Source organism: Dendrobates tinctorius, unplaced genomic scaffold (assembly GCF_039654945.1).
Source record: "Dendrobates tinctorius isolate UK_male_01 unplaced genomic scaffold, ASM3965494v1 ptg000043l, whole genome shotgun sequence".
Taxonomy (NCBI): domain Eukaryota; kingdom Metazoa; phylum Chordata; class Amphibia; order Anura; family Dendrobatidae; genus Dendrobates; species Dendrobates tinctorius.
In genome coordinates, this window is record NW_027361711.1 from 13466444 (window position 1) to 13490762 (window position 24319).

General features: G+C 49.0%; 1 long non-coding RNA gene across 1 annotated transcript in view; it reads right to left on the reverse strand.

Moving 5' to 3' along the window:
- Positions 1 to 21426, reverse strand: part of LOC141089010 (uncharacterized) — a 202420-nt gene extending 180994 nt beyond the window's left edge. The window contains exon 1 of the long non-coding RNA XR_012232130.1: positions 21184 to 21426. This is a non-coding gene — a long non-coding RNA (uncharacterized lncRNA). The remainder of the gene's footprint in view (positions 1 to 21183) is intronic.
- Between the last annotated feature and the right edge of the window lie 2893 nt (positions 21427 to 24319).

Here is a 24319-nt window from a genome sequence, read left to right on the forward strand (position 1 = left end):
GAATAACGAGAGAGACAGAGAGAGAATGTTTTAAGGCATTTTTATTACTTACTACAAAGTCAAAACTTTACTTACACTAAGATTACTATGCCTGTAAACAATTCTAGACTGCCCACATGGTGATGTCATATGTTTGGAAACTTCTGATTTTTGATGGCTGGTCTGATATTTGGAAGCTTCTGATATGTTTGTGGTCAACATCTGAGTTAATTAGAGACACACCTGTGGATGTATTTTAATGCACACCTGAAACACACTGCTTCCTTGTGTAGCATTATGGGAAAGTTTAAAGAAATCAGCCTAGATATCAGGAAGAGAATTATGGACTTGCACAAGTATGGCTCATCCTTAGGTACAATTTCAAGATACCTGAAGGTGCCTCATTCATCTGCATAAACAATTAAACGCAAGTACAAACAAGATGGGAATGTCCAGCCATCATACCACTCAGGAAGGAGACAGGTTCTGTGTCCCAGAGGTAAACGTGCTTTGGTCCGACATGTGCATATCAACCCAAGGACAAAAGCAAAAAACTTAATGAAGATGATGTCAGAAGCTGGTAAGATTGTGCCAATATTCACAGTGAAACGAGTACTGTATAAACATGGGCTGAAGGGCAACCCTGCCAGGAAGAAGCCATTATTATTATTATTATGCATTTTTATAGCGCCATTTATTCCATGGCGCTTTACATGTGAAAAGGGGAAATATAGGCAAGTATAATAAACATGTGTAAGACAAGGGACACACAAGTACATAAGGAGAGGGGACCCTGCCCGCGAGGGCTCACAGTCTACAGGGATGGGTGAGGATACAGTAGGAGAGGGTAGAGCAGGTCGTGCGGTGGTTCAGTAGACCGAGGATCATTGCAGGCTGTAGGCTTGTCGGAACAGGTGGGCCTTCAGGTTATTCTTGAAGGTTTCCGTTGATGTTGAGAGTCTGATGTGTTGCGGCAGAGGGTTCCAGAGTATGGGGGAAGCACGGGAGAAGTCTTGTATGCGGTTGTGGGAAGAAGAGATAAGGGGGGAGTAGAGAAGGAGATCTTGAGATGATGAAAGGTTACGTGCGGGTAGGTACCTAGAGACAATGTCACAGATGTATGGAGGAGACAGGTTGTGGATGGCTTTGTAAGTCATGGTTAGGGTTTTGAATTGGAACCTCTGGGCAATAGGAAGCCAGTGAAGGGCCTGGCATAGGGGGGAGGCTGGGGAATAGCGGGGAGACAGGTGGATTAGTCGGGCAGCAGAGTGTAGGATGGACTGGAGCGGAGCCAGAGTGCTAGAGGGGAGGCCAGAGAGTAGGAGGTTGCAGTAGTCGAGGCAGGAGATGATAAGAGCATGCACTAGTGTTTTTGTAGTTTCGTGGTTGAGGAATGAGCGGATCTGGGAAATATTTTTGAGTTTGAGGCGGCAGGAGGAGGCGAGGGCTTGGCTATGTGGTTTGAAAGAGAGCGCAGAGTCGAGGATCACCCCAAGGCACCGAGCGTGTGGAACTGGGGAAAGAAAGCAGCCATTGACATTGATGGATAGGTCTGGTGGAGGGGTAGAGTGAGATGGGGAAAGATGATGAATTCTGTTTTGTCCATGTTCAGTTTGAGAAAGCGAGTAGAGAAGAAGGCTAAGATAGCAGACAGACATTGTGGGATTTCATTACTCCAAAAGAAATACAAAAAGTCAGATTTCGGGTATGTGCACACTTTGCGGATTCTGCTGTGAATCCGCAGCTGATTTGGCCCTGCGGATCCGCAGCAGATTCTCCTGTGGTGTACAGTACCATTCTAATCAATGTAAAACAAAAAACGCTGTGCACATGCTGCGGATTGTTCCGAGCAGATTTGCTGCGGATTTGAATCCGCAGCATGTCAATTCTTTGTGTTGAATCTGCAGCGTTTTCACCTGCTCCATTATAGGAATCCACAGGTGTAAAAATGCAGGGGAAATCCGCACAAAATCTTCAGAAAATCTGCAGGAAATCTGCACAAAATCCTCAGGTAAAACGTAGGTCATTTTACCTGCAGATTTAGCAAAATCCGAGCGGAAAAATCCGCAGGACAATCCGCACCGTGTGCAAATACCCTTACATCAACCACGAAGTTAAATCTTGGGCAGAAATGGGACTTTCATACAGAAAATGACCCAAAGCTTACTGCCAAAATGGTAACAAACTGGCGTAAGGATAACAAAGTCAATGTTTTGGAGTGGCCATTACAAAGTCCTGATCTCAATCCTATTGAAAATATATTGGCAAAGCTGAAAAGGCAGGTGCAAGCAAGGCAATCTACAAACCTGGATCAATTACACTAGTACTGTCAGGAGGAATGGATCCAAATTCCAACCTACTATTGTGAGAAGCTTGTGGAAGGATATCCCAAACGTTTGACCCAAGTCATTCAGTTTAAGGGCAATGATACCAAATACTAATGAAATGTACGTATGTAAACTATTGACTTTGCAGTACGTAATAAAAATACCTTAAAACATTCTCTCTCTATTCTGGCATTTGGCAAATATTAATAATTATGGTAATCCTAATTGACCTAAATCGGGAAAGGTTTACTCCGATTTCATGTCAGATATTGAGAAAAACATGCATATGTGTCTTTTTATATTGTGTATGTAAACTTCTGGTTTCAACTGTATGTTATCAAAGTGACAAATTTCACATGCATGAATTGTTTATTAATTTACAGTATTTCCTTTTAAAAACAACCATATATTACAATACAAAATACATTATTAAATAGATCTCTTAACTCTGATGAGGTTGGTTTGCTTACTTTGAAAATCCGTGTTAGAATGGCTGACAATAGTGTATTGATTGACCCATCTTAGTGTTTCTCTGATGGAATGACAGCTATCGCCACTGATATACCAATTCTATTGCCTGTACAATCATCAGCAAATACTTTGTCCACAGAAGAAAAGTAGTGCTCATGCTGACTGTAATGTAGTAGGTGCATAATTTTGCAAGTGTAGAGTCGGTGGGCCGGGCTGGGGGGTGATCCCTCTTCTGACCACGCAGAGACGAAATAGAGACAAGATGGAGACAGATTCTGGGTGCAACAGGTCCAAGTTTTATTCTCTCTTGTCGCCCACTTGACGGCCTCCGCAGTACACCGCACTTCTATTCACTTCACGGCCCACCGTTTCCAGGGCCCGATATAAACACCGTACTTTTACATTAGGGACGTACATGCACGTACCGTCCCTTCTTCACTGTTTGACGCTCCTGACAGGTCCATCACTGTGGCCGCCTTAGGCCCGTAAACCAACAGCAATTTTACTGGTTAGGCGTCGTGTCAAATACGGTGTCCCACACCCGGTGTCTCGTCTCTTCTGCGGTTCTTCCTGTCAGGACCACCCCCCTGACGTTCTCTCTCCTCAGTCTGGTTCTCCTCAGAGCGCACAGACTGTCATAGTCCTCCTGTCACCTGAGCTCCCCCCTGGGGACTGGAACTTTCTGGGACCCTCCCTCAGTATTTATATCATTCCCGGTTCCCTGTAACTCCGCCCCATGACCAATGGTTTCTTAAGCCCTAAGCTGATGTCAAGTCCTTTGCTCACACTCCTCCCTGCCCTCTAATGGTCAACCCAGGTACTGCACGTCCACTACACTTCCCTAGCTGTTTCCCCACTGTAGTCACTGACAACTATCTAAACTGTGCAAACCTTTCCTTCTCTATACAGACAGGTCCGTCCATCCATCAGGTCACCTTCCCTACACTCTCCTTTCCTTTGTCCATTGTCGTCCTCGACAATCGTCATCCCTGCCTTCGTCGTTCTGAAGCTTCACCTACACTCTGTTGTCGGACCAGCTGTTGGGCCAAACCCACTACCTGCGGGGGCAGAACCATACCGGGAGCACCATGCTCTGAGTAGCATATTGCTACTCACCAATGCGCACGCTGTTACGATTGAGTCACCGTAGGAGGCAGACACAAAAATAGAAGCTACGTCCAGAAAACCAGAGAAGTTGGCAACTATCAGATTGCAGACCCCTGAACCTTTCAACACAACTAGCAGTAGCCGTGGGGGGTTCCTACGGTGCCCTAGACCCCTCGATCACAGCTGGAGAGCTAAATAGCCTAAAGACAGAAAAGGAAATCTAAACTGCCCCAGGGCAGACCCCAAAGTAAAAGGCAGCCCCCAACATATAATGACGGTGAAGCAAGATGAAAAAACACTCACACAGATAGAAAGATAGGCTGAGCAAACGATGGGGCCCAAGCTAACTAAACAGAACAGGAAAGGAAGGTTGCTGTCTGCAATCTGCCAAAACCCTATCAAAGACATAAGCCAACAAGCTGATATGGAGAAAGACCCTGAAGCAGCTAGGCTTCAAAAACTAAATCAGCACTCAGGTATTTTCAGAAGACAGAGCTAAAGGAATTCAGCTCACCCCAGCAGGGAATGGCAGAAATCCAGAAAAACAAAGCAAAACAAGGTCAAAGCACAAATGCAAAAAGCCGAGCAGAAAACTTAGCTTTAGAAGAGCAGGAATTCAGACTGGTCTCCAAGGATCCCACAGAGAAATCACCCGCAGGGCAGAAGGGCGTCGGCAGCCTTATATCCAGTCAGTAACTCCATTCAGCCAGTCATCATCATCAGGCTCAGGTGTTTGATAATCAGGCTCACTACCTTTCTTCACCAGAAGAGGGAGTTCCTCGGGCCTCAGTAGTGAAGGGGAAAATGAACTCACAACAGTACCTCCCCCTTGAGGAGGGGTCACCGAACCTTCATCCATGCCACCAGGCGATCTGGGTGAGCCCGATGAAAGGCACGCACCAATCTTTTGGCATGAATATCAGAAGCAGAGACCCAGGAATTATCCTCCTGACCATAACCCTTCCACTTAACCAAATACTGGAGTCTCCGTCTAGCCAGACAGGAATCCAGTACTTTCTCTACCTCATATTCCATGTTACCTTCAACCAATACAGGGTCTGGAGGTGCCACCCCCGGAACAACAGGTTCAACAAACCTCTTCAACAAAGATTTATGGAACACATTATGGATTTTAAATGTGACAGGAAGAGCCAAACGAAAAGAGACCGGATTAATAATCTCCAAAATCTTGTAAGGTCCAATAAATCTAGTCTTAAACTTAGGAGAAGCCACCTTCATAGCAATATTTTTTGATGATAACCACACCATATCACCAACCTTAAACTGGGGACCAATGGTCCTATGTCGGTTGGAAAACCGCTGGGCCTTTTCCTGGGAGAGAGATAACTTATCCACCACTTGGTCCCAGATCTGGTGCATTCTCTCCACCACAGTGTCAACACCTGGGCAGGCAGAGGGCTCCACCTGCCCTGAAGAAAATCGAGGATGAAACCCAAAGTTACAAAAAAAAGGTGACATCAAAGTGGCAGAACTAGCTCTATTATTTAAAGCAAATTCGGCGAAGGGCAAAAATGAAACCCAATCATCCTGATCACCAGAAATAAAACATCTCAAATATGACTCCAAGGTCTGGTTTGTTCTCTCTGTCTGCCCATTGGTCTGAGGGTGAAAAGCAGAGGAGAAGGACAACTGAATTCCCAGCTTGGAACAGAAAGTTCTCCAAAATCTAGACACAAACTGAACTCCTCTGTCAGATACAATGTTCTCAGGAATCCCGTGCAAGCGAACCACCTGTTGCAAAAACAGGGGCACCAACTCAGAGGAAGACGGCAACTTAGGGAGTGGTACAAGATGAACCATCTTAGAGAACCTATCACAAATCACCCATATAACAGTCATCCTTTGAGAGACAGGCATATCAGAGATGAAATCCATTGAAATATGGGTCCATGGCCTCTTGGGGACAGGCAAAGGCATCAACAACCCACTAGAGCGAGAACACGATTTAGACCGGGAGCACGTCGAACAGGACTGCACAAAATTCCTGACATCACGAGACAAGGAGGGCCACCAAAAAGACCAACTCACCAGATCTCTAGTACCAAAAATACCTGGATGACCAGCCAAAGCAGAGCAATGAACTTCAGACATCACTCTCTTCTTCCACTGGTCAGGAACATACAACTTTCCACTGGGACAACGCTCAGGTTTGTCCTCCTGGAACTCTTCCAGAGCACGTCTCAAATCGGGCGAGATGGCAGAAAGAACTTCCCCTTCGCCTAAGATGGTAGCAGGCTTGGTCACCACAGGAGAATCAGCAAAGAAGCTCCTAGAGAGAGCGTCTGCCTTGACATTCTTAGTTCCAGGAAGAAAAGAAACCACAAAATCATAACGTGTAAAAAACAAGGCCCACCTAGCCTGTCTAGGGTTCAAGCGCTTAGCCGACTCTAGGTAAATCAAATTCTTGTGGTTAGTGAGGACCACGACTTGATGCTTAGCTCCCTCCAACCAATGTCTCCACTCCTCAAATGCCCATTTCATGGCCAACAGTTCCCGATTCCCCACATCATAGTTACGTTCAGATGGAGAGAACTTTCGGGAAAAGAAAGCACAGGGATTCATTCTAGATGTTACAGGATCCTTTTGGGACAAAACAGCTCCTGCACCAATCTCAGAAGCATCCACCTCTACCTGGAACGGAAGTGAGACATCAGGTTGCCGCAAAACCGGGGCGGAGGTGAATCCTCGCTTCAGCTCCTGAAAGGAAGAAACAGCCTCCGGAGACCAATTTAACACATCAGCACCCTTCTTAGTCAAATCAGTCAAAGGCTTGGCAATACTAGAAAATTTTGCTATAAATTTCCGATAAAAATTAGCAAAACCCAAAAACTTCTGGAGGGCCTTCAAGGAAGTGAGCTGAACCCAATCGTAAATGGCCTGTACCTTGGCCGGGTCCATTTCAATAGTTGACGGGGACAAAATAAATCCCAAAAAAGAAATCCTCTGTACTCCAAAAAGGCATTTAGATCCTTTGACATACAGGGAATTCTCCCTCAAGATCTGGAACACAGTCCGAATATGTTCCACATGAGAATCCCAATCCTTGGAGAAGATCAAAATATCATCCAGATAGATAATCAAAAATTTATCGACAAAATCTCAGAAAATATCGTTCATGAAGCACTGGAAGACAGAAGGGGCATTAGTGAGCCCAAAAGGCATCACCAGGTACTCAAAATGTCCCTCCAGAGTATTAAACGCCGTCTTCCATTCATCCCCATGCTTAAAGCGAATAAGATTATACGCCCCCCTGAGGTCAAGCTTGGTAAACCAGCAAGCACCTTTACCTCTGGAGAATAGATCAGAAATCAGGGGTAACGGATACTGATATTTAACAGTAATTTTGTTGAGGGCACGATAATCAATACAAGGTCTTAATGATCCATCCTTTTTGGCTACAAAAAAAACCCGGCACCTAAGGGTGACGAGGATGGTCTAATATGACCCTTCTCCAACGCCTCCTTAATATAGGACCGCATAGCCTCGTGCTCGGGTACAGATAAATTGAAGAGCCGACCCTTGGGAAATTTGCACCCCGGGCTCAGTTCAATTGCACAGTCATAACTCCTATGAGGAGGCAGAGACGCAGACTCATTCTCACTAAATACATCATAAAAGTCCGCCAAATAATCAGGAACATCATGCGACTGAGGAGAGGTGGAAAACACCGGAGCCTCACTAAGGGCACACCGACAACCCAAACTCACCACAGACACAGATTTCCAATCCAAAACTGGATTATGAATTTGTAACCAGGGAAACCCCAGAACAATAGTATCATGCAGATTATGCAACACCAAAAATCTGCAATTTTCTTGATGGTCTGGTGCGACCCGCATTACCACCTGGGTCCAAAACTGAGGTTTATTTTTAGCCAAAGGAGTAGCATCAATCCCCCTCAAAGGGATAGGCGTCTGCAGAGATGTCATCAGAAATCCACAACATTTAGCAAAATCCAAGTCCATTAGGTTTAGGGCTGCTCCTGAATCCACAAAAGCCTTGGCAGAAAATGTGGACAGGGCGCAGATCAGCGTAATAGCCAGAAGAAACTTAGGTTGAACACCACCAACAGAAAACGTGTGTGCAAAGCGTTTCTCTCGTTTAGGACAGACAGAAATAATATGCGAGGCATCTCCACAGAAAAAACACAACTTATTACGCCTTCTGAACTCCTGACGCTGCTCTCTGGACAAAACTCTATCACATTGCATAGGTTCAGACATTTGTTCAACAGGTGGCAACACCTCTCGTGCAGCTTTGCGTTCACGCAACTGCCGATCAACCTGAATGGCTAATGACATAGAATCGTCAAGACCAGAGGGAACTGGAAATCCCACCATAGTATCTTTTACGGCTTCTGACAACCCCTTCCAAAAGAGAACAGCCAAGGCATTATCATTCCAGGTAGTAAGTACTGCCCACTTTCGGAATTTTTGACAATACAATTCTGCAGAATCTCGACCCTGGTTCAATGCCAGCAGGGTCTTTTCAGCCTGATCAATGGCATTAGGTTCGTCATACAACAACCCCAAGGCCTGAAAAAATGCGTTCACATTAGTCAGAATAGGATCATCTGGTTTCAAAGAAAACGCCCAATCCTGGGGATCGTCACGCAGCAAAGAGATGACAATTTTAACCTGCTGCGCGGAACTCCCTGACGAGTTAGGCTTCAAGGCAAAAAATAATTTACAATTATTTTTGAAATTCAAAAATTTAGACCGATCCCCAAAAAATACAACAGGTGTAGGAATCTTTGGTTCAGCAGCATGTGAATGAGCAAGGTAGGCGGAAATTCCCCGCACTTCCGCGGCGAGCTGCTCCACACGATCAGACAATTGCTTTATCGCCATTGAGAGAAAAAAAAATTCCCCCTACGGCCTCAGAGATATAGAGGAAAAAATATACACTTTTTTTTTTTTTTGTACAATTCTTTCCTGCTATTGAGTACCCTAGGATCTGCGGTATGCGGGTGATTCTGTTATGATTGAGTCACCGTAGGAGGCAGGCACAAAAATAGAAGCTACGTCCAGAAAACCAGAGAAGTTGGCAACTATCAGATTGCAGACCCCTGAACCTTTCAACACAACTAGCAGTAGCCGTGGGGGGCTCCTACGGTGCCCTAGACCCCTCGATCACAGCCGGAGAGCTAAATAGCCTAAAGACAGAAAAGGAAATCTAAACTGCCCCAGAGCAGACCCCAAAGTAAAAGGCAGCCCCCAACATATAATGACGGTGAAGCAAGATGAAAAAACATTCACACAGATAGAAAGATAGGCTGAGCAAACGATGGGGCCCAAGCTAACTAAACAGAACAGGAAAGGAAGGTTGCTGTCTGCAATCTGCCAAAACCCTATCAAAGACATAAGCCAACAAGCTGATATGGAAAAAGACCCTGAAGCAGCTAGGCTTCAAAAACTAAATCAGCACTCAGGTATTTTCAGAAGACAGAGCTAAAGGAATTCAGCTCACCCCAGCAGGGAATGGCAGAAATCCAGAAAAACAAAGCAAAACAAAGTCAAAGCACAAATGCAAAAAGCCGAGCAGAAAGCTTAGCTTTAGAAGAGCAGGAATTCAGACTGGTCTCCAAGGATCCCACAGAGAAATCACCCGCAGGGCAGAAGGGCGTCGGCAGCCTTATATCCAGTCAGTAACTCCACTCAGCCAGTCATCATCATCAGGCTCAGGTGTTTGATAATCAGGCTCACTACCTTTCTTCACCAGAAGAGGGAGTTCCTCGGGCCTCAGTAGTGAAGGGGAAAATGAACTCACAACGGCACGACACATGACAACGTCTTTCACACTGGGCTAGGTACACCCATATTCTCTCTATGGCGTGTACCTTCCCCTACTCTCCCCTTCTGTTACCTTCCACTGTCTGGTATGCCATGATCGAGGTCTCACACCTGCCAGATCATTGCTGGCGTCCATCTCTCTCCTTCAGGGGTGTTCGTGGTGTCGGGGACATGACCTAGGACGGCTGTCTTTTCACATCTTTCACCTTTTGTACCTTTCTTTCAATTACATGTCATGGTTGGCGTCTCGGTCTCCCAGACCCTCTTCACACATAGACCCCTCTTCGGATCTCACACTTCCCGTTGGTCCCTCAGACCTTCCCTTACCCGGACCTGTTGCATTTTACTTTGGCATATACATTAAACAACTTTATAATAGCACAAGTACCCATTTTTTAATATATTTTTTTCATTTTCTTTTGCTCATTTTCTTTAAACCAACATTTAACAAATAAACATCACATGCTTTTTCCTTCTCCCCCCTTCCTTGGACATATGCACTCCCTCACTTCTTGACACACTGTCATGTCGGACACTGTTCACACCAGGGTGTCCGGCAGACAGCGGTAATACCCTATTGGGTATTCTGTTCCAGTCGGGATAGGGTTAACCAGGTTGTCATGCTGGCTGAGGGCTGGGCCATGCCCTTGGTCTTTAAATAGTTCGTCCTGACTATGGGCGTCGCCGACTATAGCTTTAGCCTAGTGCTAGCAATACCGGTCAGCAGTGGTGGTGTTGGAGCATCTGATATCTGGTGCAGTATATCCCTCAGTGGTTCTTTCTCCAATCTGTTATATATATATTTGGTTGCCCTTGCACATTATTGTATTCCCTTGTGTATTAACTGTGTGGTGTTTCTTTTACCCCTGTCCATACGTATTTGTGGGGTCTGGTGTCTGGTCCCCTCACTGGGTGGAGGGTGGTGGGTTCAGCTTAGGGCTGGACAGGAGACAGGGACAGGGTGGAGGCTCAGGCAGGCACACCTTCAGTGTAAACCCTGGGTAGAGGGACAGACAGGGTTCCCCTAGTCTGAGGGACATCGCAGGGGTCCCAGGGTTTTTGCCTAAAGTAACCTAGGCATACCATGACATTATAGTCGGCCCAAATAATAAAGTGAGAGAAAAAAAAAAAAAAAAAAGGTATAGATAGGGAATATAGGGGTTACTTACTATGGATCCTATACTTTCCCTAACCAAGCAGCTGGAGGCTCTATCCATACAGGTCACTGAACTCAGGGGGGCGGTCCAGCAACAAGGCCTGTCAGCTCCTGCAGTACCTGCTGAGGCTGCAGCCAGGGCAGCTGAGCCCAAGTTTCCCCTTCCTGAACGATTTGCTGGTGATCGTGGTAAGTTCACGGTGTTTCGTGAATCATGCAAATTGTATTTCCGTATGCGTCCACATTCCTCAGGTAATGAGGCTCAACGCGTGGGCTTGGTGATTTCTTTGCTGAGTGGTGACCCACAGGCCTGGGCCTTTTCACTCCCTTCAGACTCACAGGCATTTGAATCTGTAGATTTTTTTTTCTCTGCTCTGGGTTTGATCTATGACGATCCGGATAGATTAAACTTAGCAGAGTCTAAGATACGCTCACTGCTACAGGGTGATCGACCAGCTGAGGATTACTGCACGGAATTCCGGCGCTGGGCGGTGGACACGCAGTGGAATGACCCTGCGCTTAGAAGTCAATTTTTGCATGGGGTTTCTGGAAGGGTTAAACAGACTCTCCTAATGTACGAGACTCCCGCCTCTCTGGAAGCTGCGATGGCACTTGTAGTACGCATAGACCGACGTCTCCGTCAGGGGGCGCTGGTTTCGTTGCCTCCGGGAGGTGGGGGAGTGGTCGGTGAGGTTGCCGCGGATGAATCCGTGGAACCCATGCAGATCGCTGGTATAGCACAGTCACCGAGTAACAAGCCTAAACGTCCTTGGCACAGAAGGCAGGGGCTCTGTTTTTTTTGTGGCAAAGGAGGACATTTTATTAACGCTTGCCCCCTGGTACCTAAGAAGGGCGCGCCGGCGGAAAACTGATAGGCTCAGAGGGTTTGGAGGAGTCTAGTCTGAGCCTTTGTGTATCCTCCGTCATGGTTTCCCAGTGTATGCTCCCTGCTAGGGTGGTACTTGGGGGGCAAATGCTCTCTATTACAGTATTTATTGATAGTGGCTCAGCTGCCAATCTCATTGATGAGAGGTTCGCGCATACAGCGGGATTTCCGGTGGAGAAATTGCCGAACCCCATCCGGGTGGTTACCATCAATGCTTCCCCGTTGTCTCAAGGGGAGATCACAGAGTGTGTGTTGGATATACAACTCCACATCGGAGTATTACACTCAGAGCGGGTAACTTGTAAGGTGCTTAGTAACTTACCGGCTCAGATGGTTCTGGGCTTTCCATGGTTGTCAATGCATAATCCTGTTATTGATTGGAAGACCCAGGACATAATTCAGTGGAGCAGGGAGTGTCAGGAGAGGTGCCTGGCTACATGTATTTCCGCTTTGACCCCCAGTGTCCCGGAGCCGTTGCTGGATTATGCGGATGTATTTTCTGAGAAGGGTTGTTCGGAACTACCACCGCATCGCCCCTATGACTGTGCTATTAGGTTGAAACCAGGGGCCAAGTTACCTAAAGCTAGAATGTTTAATATCTCAGGTCCCGAGAGGCTAGCTCTCAAGGAATACATTGCGGATAGCCTGAGCAAGGGTCATATTAGACCTTCCTCTTCTCCTCTGGCTGCTGGCTTCTTCTTTGTTAAAAAGAAGGATGGCGGTTTACGCCCGTGTCTGGATTTCAGAGAACTCAACCAGATTACGGTCCGTGATCCTTACCCTATGCCACTTATACCCGATTTATTCAACCAAGTGGTTGGTGCCAGGTGGTTCTCCAAACTGGACCTCAGGGGGGCGTACAATCTTATAAGAGTCCGTCAGGGGGATGAGTGGAAGACAGCGTTCAATACCCCTGAGGGTCACTTTGAGAGTTTGGTAATGCCGTTTGGGTTGACTATGGCACCGGCGGTCTTTCAACACTTCATTAATGATGTCTTCTCTCAGTTGTTGGGGAGGTTTGTTATAATTTATCTTGACGACATCCTCATTTTCTCTCGCGACCATGATACACATATAGAGCATGTTAGACAGGTTCTGCAGTTGCTCAGAGAGAACAGGCTCTATGTCAAGCTTGAAAAATGTGTGTTTTTCGTACAGGAGCTACCGTTCTTGGGTTATATAATCTCCGCCTCAGGTTTTAAGATGGACACCGCAAAGGTGCAGGCGGTACTACATTGGGATCGGCCTGATAATCTTAAGGCGCTTCAGCGATTTCTTGGCTTCTCCAATTACTATAGGAAATTTATTAAGAACTTCTCTATGATTGCCAAACCACTGACTGACATGACTAAGAAGGGTACCGACTTTTCCGACTGGTCTGAGCCTGCGGTACAGGCGTTTGAATTCCTCAAGAATAGTTTTGCCTCAGTGCCCATTCTGGTGCAGCCCGATGTCTCCTTACCGTTTGTCGTGGAGGTGGATGCGTCGGAGGTTGGAGTGGGGGCTGTACTGTCTCAGGGCCCTTCTTGGGCCAAGTTGCATCCGTGTGCCTTCTTCTCCAAGAAGCTGTCGCCTGCGGAGCGTAATTATGATATTGGCAACAGGGAACTATTGGCCATCAAATTGGCATTTGAGGAGTGGTGACACTTCTTGGAGGGGGCTGTTCATCAGATTACTGTGATAACCGACCATAAGAATTTGCTTTATTTAGAATCTGCTAAGCGCCTGTCCTCCAGACAGGCTCGCTGGGCATTATTCTTCACCCGGTTCAACTTCATTGTTACCTATTGACCTGGGTCGAAGAATGTTAAGGCAGACGCTTTATCCAGGTGTTTTCCTGGTGGAGAGTTATGTGAAGAGCCGGTGCCTATTCTCCAAAAGGGTGTGGTGGTATCTGCCATCACGACAGAGATTGAGGCAGAGATTGCGGAGGCTCAGGAGGTGGTACCGCCGGGGTTGCCTGCTAATAAATCATTTGTGCCGCTACATCTACGCTCTAGAGTGTTGGGCGAACATCACGACATGGTACTGGCAGGTCATCCAGGGGTTAAGAGCACTCTGGAACTGGTATCGCGTCGTTTTTGGTGGCCTAAAATCCGGCAGGATGTGGCCTCATATGTGGCTGCCTGTACCACGTGCGCACGGGCCAAGACTCCTCGTTCCTGTCCCGCTGGTAGCTTGCAGCCTCTCGGGGTGCCCAGTAAGCCATGGACTGAGATTTCCATGGATTTTATTACTGACTTGCCCGCCTCGGCAGGGAACTCGGTCATTTTGGTAATTGTTGATAGGTTCTCCAAAATGTCACATTTCGTTGCTTTACCGTCTTTGCCCAATGCTAAGACTCTTGCTCAGATATTTATTCGCGAGGTGGTCAGACTTCATGGTGTCCCGTCTGACATTGTGTCTGATCGAGGTACGCAGTTTGTGGCAAAGTTTTGGAGAGCTTTTTGTTCTCGCCTTGGAATCAAATTATCTCATTCATCGGCTTTCCACCCTCAGTCGAATGGACAGACTGAGCGGATGAACCAAAACCTGGAGCAATACTTGCGCTGCTTTATTTCCGACAATCTGGAAGAGTGGTCAGCGTTTCTTCCTCTGGCAGAATTCGCAATAAACAACCATTGCCAGGAATCGTCTGGGGAATCTCCTTTTTTTTGTGTGTATGGTCAACATCCTCAATTTTGCACCTTGCGTCAGAGGTGCTCAGTTGGCGTCCCTGAAGAGGACCAGTTGGGAGCTCAATTGTCGTCTGTTTGGTGGAGAGTCAAGCAGCGCTTGTTGAAGGTGGGTTCCATGTACAAACGGGTGGCTGACTGCAGACGTGTGCCAGGTCCGGACCTGTGTGTGGGAGATTGGGTGTGGTTATCTACTAGGAACATTAAGCTCAAGATACCATCACTTAAGTTGGGTCCCAGGTTCATTGGCCCATTTAGAATCTCCGCAGTGATCAACCCAGTGGCATTTCGTTTGGAGTTGCCGGCTGTGTATAAGATTCATAATGTATTTCACAAAGTATTGCTAAAGAAGGTCGTGGGTTTGGTGGATGGTTCCCCCGGGCCACCACCTCCCGTCTTGGTGGATGGCGCGTTGGAATTTGAGGTGTCCAAAGTGGTAGACTCTAGGGTTGTGCGTCGCACTCTACAGTACCTGGTCCACTGGCGTGGCTATGGTCCTGAGGAGAGGACATGGGTGCCGGCCTCTGACATTCATGCTGATCGACTGGTTACTATGTTCCATCGTCGCCATCCGGACAAGCCAGGTCCTCGACATGGTGAGGTTCCGGAGGTCCCTCGTAGAAGGCGGGGTACTGTCATGTCGGACACTGTTCACACCAGGGTGTCCGGCAGACAGCGGTAATACCCTGTTGGGTATTCTGTTCCAGTCGGGATAGGGTTAACCAGGTTGTCATGCTGGCTGAGGGCTGGGCCACGCCCTTGGTCTTTAAATAGTTCGTCCTGACTATGGGCGTCGCCGACTATAGCTTTAGCCTAGTGCTAGCAATACCGGTCAGCAGTGGTGGTGTTGGAGCGTCTGATAGCTGGTGCAGTATATCCCTCAGTGGTTCTTTCTCCAATCTGTTATATATATATTTGGTTGCCCTTGCACATTATTGTATTCCCTTGTGTATTAACTGTGTGGTGTTTCTTTTACCCCTGTCTATACGTATTTGTGGGGTCTGGTGTCTGGTCCCCTCACTGGGTGGAGGGTGGTGGGTTCAGCTTAGGGCTGGACAGGAGACAGGGACAGGGTGGAGGCTCAGGCAGGCACACCTTCAGTGTAAACCCTGGGTAGAGGGACAGACAGGGTTCCCCTAGTCTGAGGGACATCGCAGGTGTCCCGGGGTTTTTGCCTAAAGTAACCTAGGCATACCATGACACACCCCCGCTTTACAAGGCTTAATATAACCATCAACTGTAACTTCTTATATCAAACTTTTCCTTAATGTATACATCAACTGTCCTTATGCTTTGGCACAACGGTGCAACGAAATTTCAAGAGTTCAAACCACTCCCAGGTGGCCAGCAGCGAGGGGCCCCACAGCCGTGGAGCGCCCGGGGTATAGGGAGTGTCCTAGGAGTTCTTACTATGGGGGTTCACGGTCCTCTGGCTCAGCAACCACTGCTATCGTGTAGTACCCATGGGGGCAGTACTCCTTGTAGTACGACACCCAGTCCCCCTCATGTAGAGCCCGGCCGTGAAAAATAGATGCCACATTAATATAGACCTTTTGTCCAGTCTAATCCTGGATAAAACCGTATCCTCTATTGATGTTGGTGTATACCAGCCGGCCCCGCGATCTCTTCACCGCCATACCTGCCTCTCCCTTTTCATGCAGCTGCTTCCAGATCGCTTGCTCCCGTGCCTTCTTCCCATTAATAACCTCCGCCACCCAAACGGAGGGTACTGCGCAGGCTCTAGAGTCTGGTGGGCGAGACTTTGCCGAAAAAGCGCGTGGGCCAGAGGCAGCCGATGTTATCTGCGGCCCAGCAGTCGCTGGGGCTGGGTGGCGGACAGGAGCAGCTGTGTTTCCGGAGGACTGAGCCACAGGACCTGTCAAGCAGGCTGCAGCCGGTTCTAGCGCCGGCATAGCCGTGGCCGCAGGGTAGGCGGCATCCAAAACCTCCATCAGAGCCGGGGTGGCGGCCGGTTCTGGTAATGAAGCTGTTACCGGTCGGGGGAGCACAGCCGCGTCTTCTGTAACCGAGCTCTGCGCTGGTGACTCCGGGTGGGATTACTCAGGGACGGGGGCAGGGGCCTCGCTCAACTCCGCGTACACCATAGGGCCCTCCGCGGCCAGACCTTCCTGTTATGAGCTCATTTTCTGCTCCACCAGTTGAGAGTTTCCCTTCCGTTCTCCCTCTGGTGGTGACGGGAGGTAGTGAGGTTGGTTTAAGTGGTAGTGATCTGCCACCTGGTGAGGAAGATAATGATTGGATCTCTGGAGTATCAGACTGGATATAAGACAGCTGACGCCCTATCCTGTTGCTGGTGATTCAGTCTGCTTCTCAGGTGTAGGACTCAGCTCTGTTCCAGTCTTTCAAGATAAGTTTGTTTTTTTGCTAATGTTCACACTTGCTCTTGCTGGTCTTTTCAGTTTTTGTGTGGTCAGCCAGCCCGGCTGGGCTGTGCTGAATTTCCACTCTTATTTGCCAAACTGCCTTTTTTTGTCCCTTGTTAGATTGGCCTCTTTTTGCTCTGTCTCAGAATATTTCAGAGTGCTGATATAGTGGGAGAGGTCTAGTGACTTCAGGGTTAATTTTGCTATCAGTTGTGTTGGACATTTTGTAGGGTTTTTTGGCAGACTGCAGACAGTGTCTTTCCTTTCCTGTCCTTTCTAGTTAGTCGGGCCCCATCATTTGCTCAGCCTTTTTTCCTGCCTTTGTGTGTGTTTTCATCTTGTTTCACCGTCAATACATGTGGGGGGCTGTCTTTCCTTTGGGGTCTGCTCTGGGGTAGTTAGTTTTCCACTTTTCCTGCTTTAGGCTTATGCAGCTCTCCGGTTGTGACGAGGCGTCTAGGACAACGCAGGAACGCTCCACGACTGATACTAGTTGTGTGGTTAGAATCAGGGATCTGCAGTCTGCATAGTTACCAACCTCTTTGGTTTTCTGAGACATAGCTTGTGTTGTTTTTATTTTCTCCTCGGCTACTCGTTCATAACACCTTCCATTATGCTGGAGACTGCGTGCCGCAGCAGAATGGTGGGGGCCGCTTGTGATGCCGCCGGCAGGGCCGGGGGAAATGTCACCTTCCCCGGCGTCACGGCCTCTGTCACGTCACCAAGCGGCTCCTCCCGCAGTCTCCGCTCCTCAACTCGTTGTTCCGCGGGCCTAGCCTCCAGGCTCAGGGACTCTGCGGGGAAATCCTCCACCGGTATCAATGGCAGCCGCTCCTTCTGGCTCCGCACAGGCTCCGCTTCCTGCCTGTGGCTCTGAAGATGACATCTTCTGGCGCTGCTCAGTCTCCTGCCACCATTGCCACTCCAGGTGGCCGATGCCCCGACACCCGCAGCGTCTCATACCGTCCGGTGGGCAGCAATCGAATGGCGCCAAGCAGCCGCACCCAAGCTTTTCTTCGGTGTCACTCTCTCTGTGGGGTGGGGCGTCAGCAGGCCTCTCCACCCACCGATCAGGGTCCAATATATGGAAGCGTCGGTCTCCAGGCACATACAACTTCCTTTTGGGGTACGTTGGAGGGGGTCCCAGTCCATTCTGAACAACTGCAAACACCCGGACCTCTCCTCTACGCTGAAGCAATACCGCCATACTGCACAGTACTTGGTACCGCCCCTGGATCCTCTGCTGACCACACAGATCCGCCACAGCGCTCCCCATTTGTATTCCAAAGGTAGGTAATTTCTAATCCACAAGTGATTGTAATCCAAACAGAGTAGTCCCAGTCTTTTTCCATTCTTTGAGGCAGGTCTGCCGCAGAAGATGACGTATTAGCGGCGTTGATCCTGCCGACTACGCCAAGTGTAGAGTCGGTGGGCCGGGCTGAGGGGTGGTCCCTCTTCTGACTGCGCAGAGACGAAACAGAAACAAGATGGAGACAGATTCTGGGTGCAACAGGTCCAAGTTTTATTCTCTCTTGCCGCCCACTTGACGGCCTCCGCAGTACACCGCACTTCTCTTCAATTCACGGCCCACCGTTTCCAGGGCCCGTTATACACACCGTACTTTTACATTAGGGACGTACATGCACGTACCATCTCTTCTTCACTGTTTGACGCTCCTGACAGGTCTGTCACTGTGGCCGCCTTAGGCCCGTAAACCAACAGCAATTTTACTGGTCAGGCGTCGTGTCAAATACGGTGTCCCACACCCGGTGTCTCGGCTGTTGTTGTTCTGTGAGATCTAGTTTGTGTGTCAAATTTAAAAATTAAATAAAGCCAGTATTTTGGCATATTTGCATTGAAAATGATGTCTGTTATGTTCATTATGAATTTTTCAATATGTATAGTAATTGTAATAGTTGGTGGCTTCCAAATTTAGTGTACGAGTGGCTTCTGATAAGTCTTTGGCTTTGTCATTTTTTTTCACATGAAAGCCTTATGTGTAGTGTTGAGCGATACCATCTGATATCGTGAAGTATCGTATCGGATTGGATCGGACCGATACCCAAAAAGTATCAGGTATCGCTGATTCCGATACCAGAAACCCCATTCAAGTCAATGGGACAGAAATTTCGGAATTAAAAAAAACCCTTTCTTTACTTGTACATCCAGTTCGGGAGGGGGGAAAAGTGTGGGCGGTGCATGGGCGGACACTGCGTGTCTGTGTGTGCGGGGTCTGTCCTGGCTGTCGGGGGTCTGTGCGGGCCTGCCGGGGGTCTGTGCGGACATGCCGGGGGTCTGTGCGGGCTGTCGGGGGTCTGTGCGGGCCTGCCGGGGGTCTGTGCGGGCTGCCGGGGGTCTGTGCGGGCCTGCCGGGGGTTTTGTGTGTGTGCAGGCATCGTCCAATGGGACTACAAGTCCCATCTGGCTATGCCTGCTACAATGACAGTGATTGACACATTAGCCAATGATGGGACAGTAGTAGTCCCATCATCCGACTAATGTGTTGAATGCAAAAAAAAAAAAAACCATTAGTGATAGTACTAATTTACTAATTAATGGTTTAGACACAACTGGTTTAGTGATACGTACTGAATCAGACACAGCAGGTGTTGAAGTTGATATTGTTTCAGACATGGCAGGTTTAGATACAACAGGTGCAGGGATAGATTTTGATTCAGACACGACAGGTTCAGGGATAGATCCTGATTCAGAAACGTCAGCAGGTTCAGGTTTCAGGCCCTGGACAGACAGACCCAGGGAAAGCAGGTAAGATCAGATACAAGGTAAAGGTTCAGAGTTCAGGCCTAGGTAAACAGTCGCAGGGAGGGTTTGGGTATTATTTATCTGTTTATTATGCTTTGCTTATACTGTATAGTGCTATCTTGATAAGACCTGATAATGGACTTAGCAGTTTAAAGACAAGCTGGATATTAAAGTCCCAGATGTTGAACAGGAACTTCCCTATAGAGTAGGGTGCCTTACATGCCTGATGCCTCCTAACAATTGGCTGAGTACATTTAAGGCTATGTGCACACGTAGCGGAACTCTCGCGGAAGTTACCGCGACAATTCCGGAATTCCATTCCAAGGGAAAATCGCATTTTAAATTCCCGCGATTTTCCCACGGAAAAACTAGCGATTTGCAAGTGTAATTAGCTTGCAGAATGCTAGCGTTTTCCAAGCGATCTGGAGCATTGCTTGGAGAACTGATTGACAGGTTGGTCACACTCGTCAAACATAGTGTTTGACTAGCGTGACCAACTTTTTACTACTGAGGCTGCCTATGCAGCGTGAGTAGTAAAAGATAAAATGTAAAAATTAATTAAGAAAATAAAAAATATTGTTATTCTCACCTTCCGGCGTCCCGCACAGCCTTCCCGCCTCTCTCCACGCTCCCGTTCCCAGTAATCCTTTGCGCGAATGAACGCGAGACGTCGCGCTTCCGCAAGATCTCGATGTCATCACGGTCATTCTCGCAAAGGATTACTGGGACCGGGAGCGTGGAGAGAGGCGGGAAGGCTGCGCAGGACGCCGAAAGGTGAGAATAACAATATTTTTTATTTTAATTCTATTTTTTACAGGGATATGGTACCCAGAGCCCGGAGGACAGTCTCCTCTCCTTCAGACCGTGGGTACCATCCGCAAATGTTCTGCTTACTTTTCACATGGTGGGCACAGCCACATGCGGGAAGTAAGCGGAACAATGCAATCCTATGGGTGCGGGATCGCCGTGATTCCGCTAAATTAATGAGTATGCTGCGTTTTTTACCGCGAAGTGATTCCGGCATTGCGGAATCCCATAGGATTGCATGGGATGCTTATTTTTTGCGGCAAAATCGTGCATTTAAAACCAACGCGAAAATGCGAAAAAAGCGCGATGTGTGAACTCAGCCTAAGAAGTGTGTGCCCTACTGTAAGGGAGAAGACCGGGCTGCGGGTATCTGCTTGCTGGGTCTAGAACTGTTGAGGCTGCATCCCCTGTTGCCTGGGGGAAGAAATAAGAAGCCGGACCAACCTCCTGACCCGGGGAGGCATTGTGATATAAAAGGGAAAGCGTGCGCAGCAGCAGGGAGCTTGGCGCCAACCAGGGGCAGCACGCATTCAGGCGAGCTGCGCGCTTTGTTCCCCCCCACGAGTATCAGCACTGCGACAGGTCCTGTCATCTGCAGAGGGACCCGTGCACTGAGAGGAGCCATGCGTTCTGCAGCAGCCAGAGAGACGAGTGCTCCATCCTGCGAGCATGGGCATTGCGCAGACCAGCTGTCATGTCCGCCATGTTTGTCATGTCTGCCATGTTTGTTTTGTCTCAAGAACTCCTGGAGCGATGTGCATGTGCATATCTTGTCTGCTGTCCTGCACGTTCGCTAGAGCAGTGTGCACACTCACCTCATGTCTGAGCTGCAGGATGCCTGCGTTTCTGCTCTGCCTTCTGTGATCTTCTCGTCTTGTCTAGAGTCCCTGATCATATGTCCCTGCCTGGATCCTGCACTGTCTGGTTCTGCAATCATCTCGTCATGTCTGGAACGCTGATCATGTGACGTTTCCTAAAGATCCTGCACTGTCTGGTTCGGTAATCATCTCGTCATGTCTGGAACTCTGATCATGTGACCTGTCTAGGTTTCAGCACTGGATCTGCGGTCGTCTCGTCATGTCTGGAACTCTGATCATGTGACTGTGCTCTGTTATCCTGTGGATCTGAACCCGGAAGTGCTCCCCTGGTTCTGACCTGGAAGAGGAGGTGCTATGCCCTATATCAGGCCGCCCCATCCTATGCTCAGGGCCTGAGTATTGTGTGGTGTCCCTGCATGGCTGCTTGGTCTGTGGGGCGCTCCCTCTATTCTGTGCCCTTGCACTCTGCCCTGTCGTGCGTCTCTGCACACGCTCCGTGCTCGTACTCCACCTCTTGTCCCGTGCCTTGTCTTATGTTTGTCTGTTGTGCCATGTTCGTCTTTGTCCTGCTTGGACTTGTAGTCCTTCTGTTTCTCTGCCTTGCCGGTTTTCGCTATGCCTTGTTCCGTACCTTGTCTTGCTCTGCCTTGTTCCTCCCTATGGTCTTTGCTTGCTCTGCCTCGCTCTCTCCTATGGTGCTCTGTTGTGCTCCCTGGCACACGCACCCTTCCTCCTCTCTTTTCCATGTCTAGTCCCAAGGTTCTCCCTTGGCCCGGCTCTGGGCTTCGCCTACGCTCCGCTGCTAGACTCTTTCCTATTATGCTCTCTTGCACGTTTCTAGGCTAGTCCCAAGGTTCTCCCTTGGCCCGGCTCTGGGCTTCGGCCTACGCTCCGCTGCTAGCTGTGTTCTTGCTCTGATCTGTTTCCGTTCCTGGTTCTGTACTCTGCTTAAGCCCTGCCTTGTTTCTCGTCTTGTCTTCCCTTGCTCTGTTTCTTCGTATGCTCTTTGCATGCGCCTGGCCTTCCTAGCCTCCTGTTTGTGCCTCAGCCATGGCCGCCCTAGCGTGCCCGCCTGCTTGTGCCTCAGCCGTGCTTGTCGGTCAGTGACAGCTGTGTCGCCTGCAATGCCTCTGCCGGGTTCGCTGGAGTCTTGCCCGTCTGTCAGTGCCGCAGCCCGATCAGCTAGCCAGTGCCCCAGCCGTGCTCTCTGTGCTCCCTTGCACCTAACGCTGTTTCTGCACTGTGCTCTACGTGCTCTCTATAGCACGCTCAGGCCTCGCCTGCCCATGGCATACCTCCCCGTGCTTCTATATTAGTACGTGCAGGTTTGGCCATGTACCTTGTTATGCCCTCTTGCACACACAGGTCCTAACCTGGTCCTTGAACCCTGACCCTGGCGTGCCTCTCTGCACGCGCAGGACTCTGCCTCGCCTGTCCCTGGCGTGCCTCTCTGCACGCGCAGGACTCTGCCTCGCCTGTCCCTGGCGTGCCTCTCTGCACGCGCAGGACTCTGCCTCGCCTGTCCCTGGCGTGCCTCTCTGCACGCGCAGGACTCTGCCTCGCCTGACCCTGGTGTGCCCTTTGCACGCTCAGGACTCTGTCTCGTACCTTGTGCTTTGGCGTGTCTCTACACGCACCCTGTCTTGTTTTGTGAACCCTGGCGTGTTCCCTACACACGCACCTAGTCTTGAACCCTGGCGTGTCCCCTACACACACACTTTGCCTTGCACCTAGCCTTGAACCCTGGCGTGTCCCCTACACACGCACCTAGCCTCGGACCTCGGCGTGTTCCGTAACACGCACCATGCCTGGATACCTGTCGTGCCTCCTTGCCTGAAACCTGGTTTGCCTGCCGGATGTCCGGAACCTGCCGATCGCTGCCAGAGATCATGAGCTGGATGACTGCGGCCTGACGTCCGGAGCTGATGTCCGCAGCCTGATGCCTTGATGATGTCGATCATTGCCAGCAGTACGGAGTCCGATGCCATCATGCCTTTACCTGTACCTAGGTGTGCCACCTGGCACGTACCATGTAATGGACCTTGGCGTGCCCACGCGTACACCTGGCACATTTTGCTTGTTTACACTGTATGTGATCCTGAGTTATTCTAATGAAGTTACCTTGCACCAACGTCTTGCCCGTCTTGCTTCCTGCTTGTCCTAGTCGTCAGACACTCGTCTAGTGTCCCTTGAGCCGGCCGTCTGGTCCAGCTGCCGTGGTGGCTCACCCCCTTGGTCTTGCCCCTGACACTCCCTGTACAGAGGGTGGGTTCTCACAAGGTAAACTCGCCCTCGGTGGGTGGGTGCCACGGCCCAGAGGGTCCACTCTAAAAGGAAAATGGGCTCAGCAGTAGCTGAGTCCGTCACACCAGCGTCCGTTGACTCCCGCCACCAACAGCGGGGTCTTGAGTGAGAGAGGTGCAGTATACCCGGTGACGACCCTAAAGGAAAGCGCCATACGTTCCATGTCCATGAGTACCATGCACATACCAGTTAAGAGAGACCTGGTATAGGACAAACACTTGTGCCCTGATTTGACAGTTTATACTTGCCGGTCTACGCTGGATCCGGATGGCGATGCGGCCTTAATTGTCTCGGCCACATCAACTTATGGACTAGGGCTCAGCGCACTAGGCGCATTGCCCAGAGACCTGCAAGGCATGCAAAGGCCCGTAAACCTGGGAGCTGAAGTGGATACCAGCAACAGTAGTTAGGATGGTGAGCAAGTTGGCATCCCTGCTGGGGAAAGAGGGAGGCAAGCACAACACAGGCTAATTAACTTTAACCATGGTTTCCGAACTTATCTAAGCACACAAATCTCCAAAGGTGTTCAAACTTTAGCATCGGCCCATTTAAATTTTCGTAATTTTTTTAAATGTAGAAAATGACAATATATTTTTTGCCTAAAATGCAAAGGAAATCTGTAATCTTCAGCTTTAGCCCTTTTAGAGATTGTTGCATCTTCAATATGCTTAACTGTTCACAATCACAGTAATTTTGACCAGGTGTGCCTAAACTTTTACATGCCACTGTATTTCAGATCTCCGCCAGAGGCGAGATGCATCCCTATGTATACACTTTCTAAATCATCACATTCTGGCTTGTCTACATAGTTTCATATTGCTGCATTATC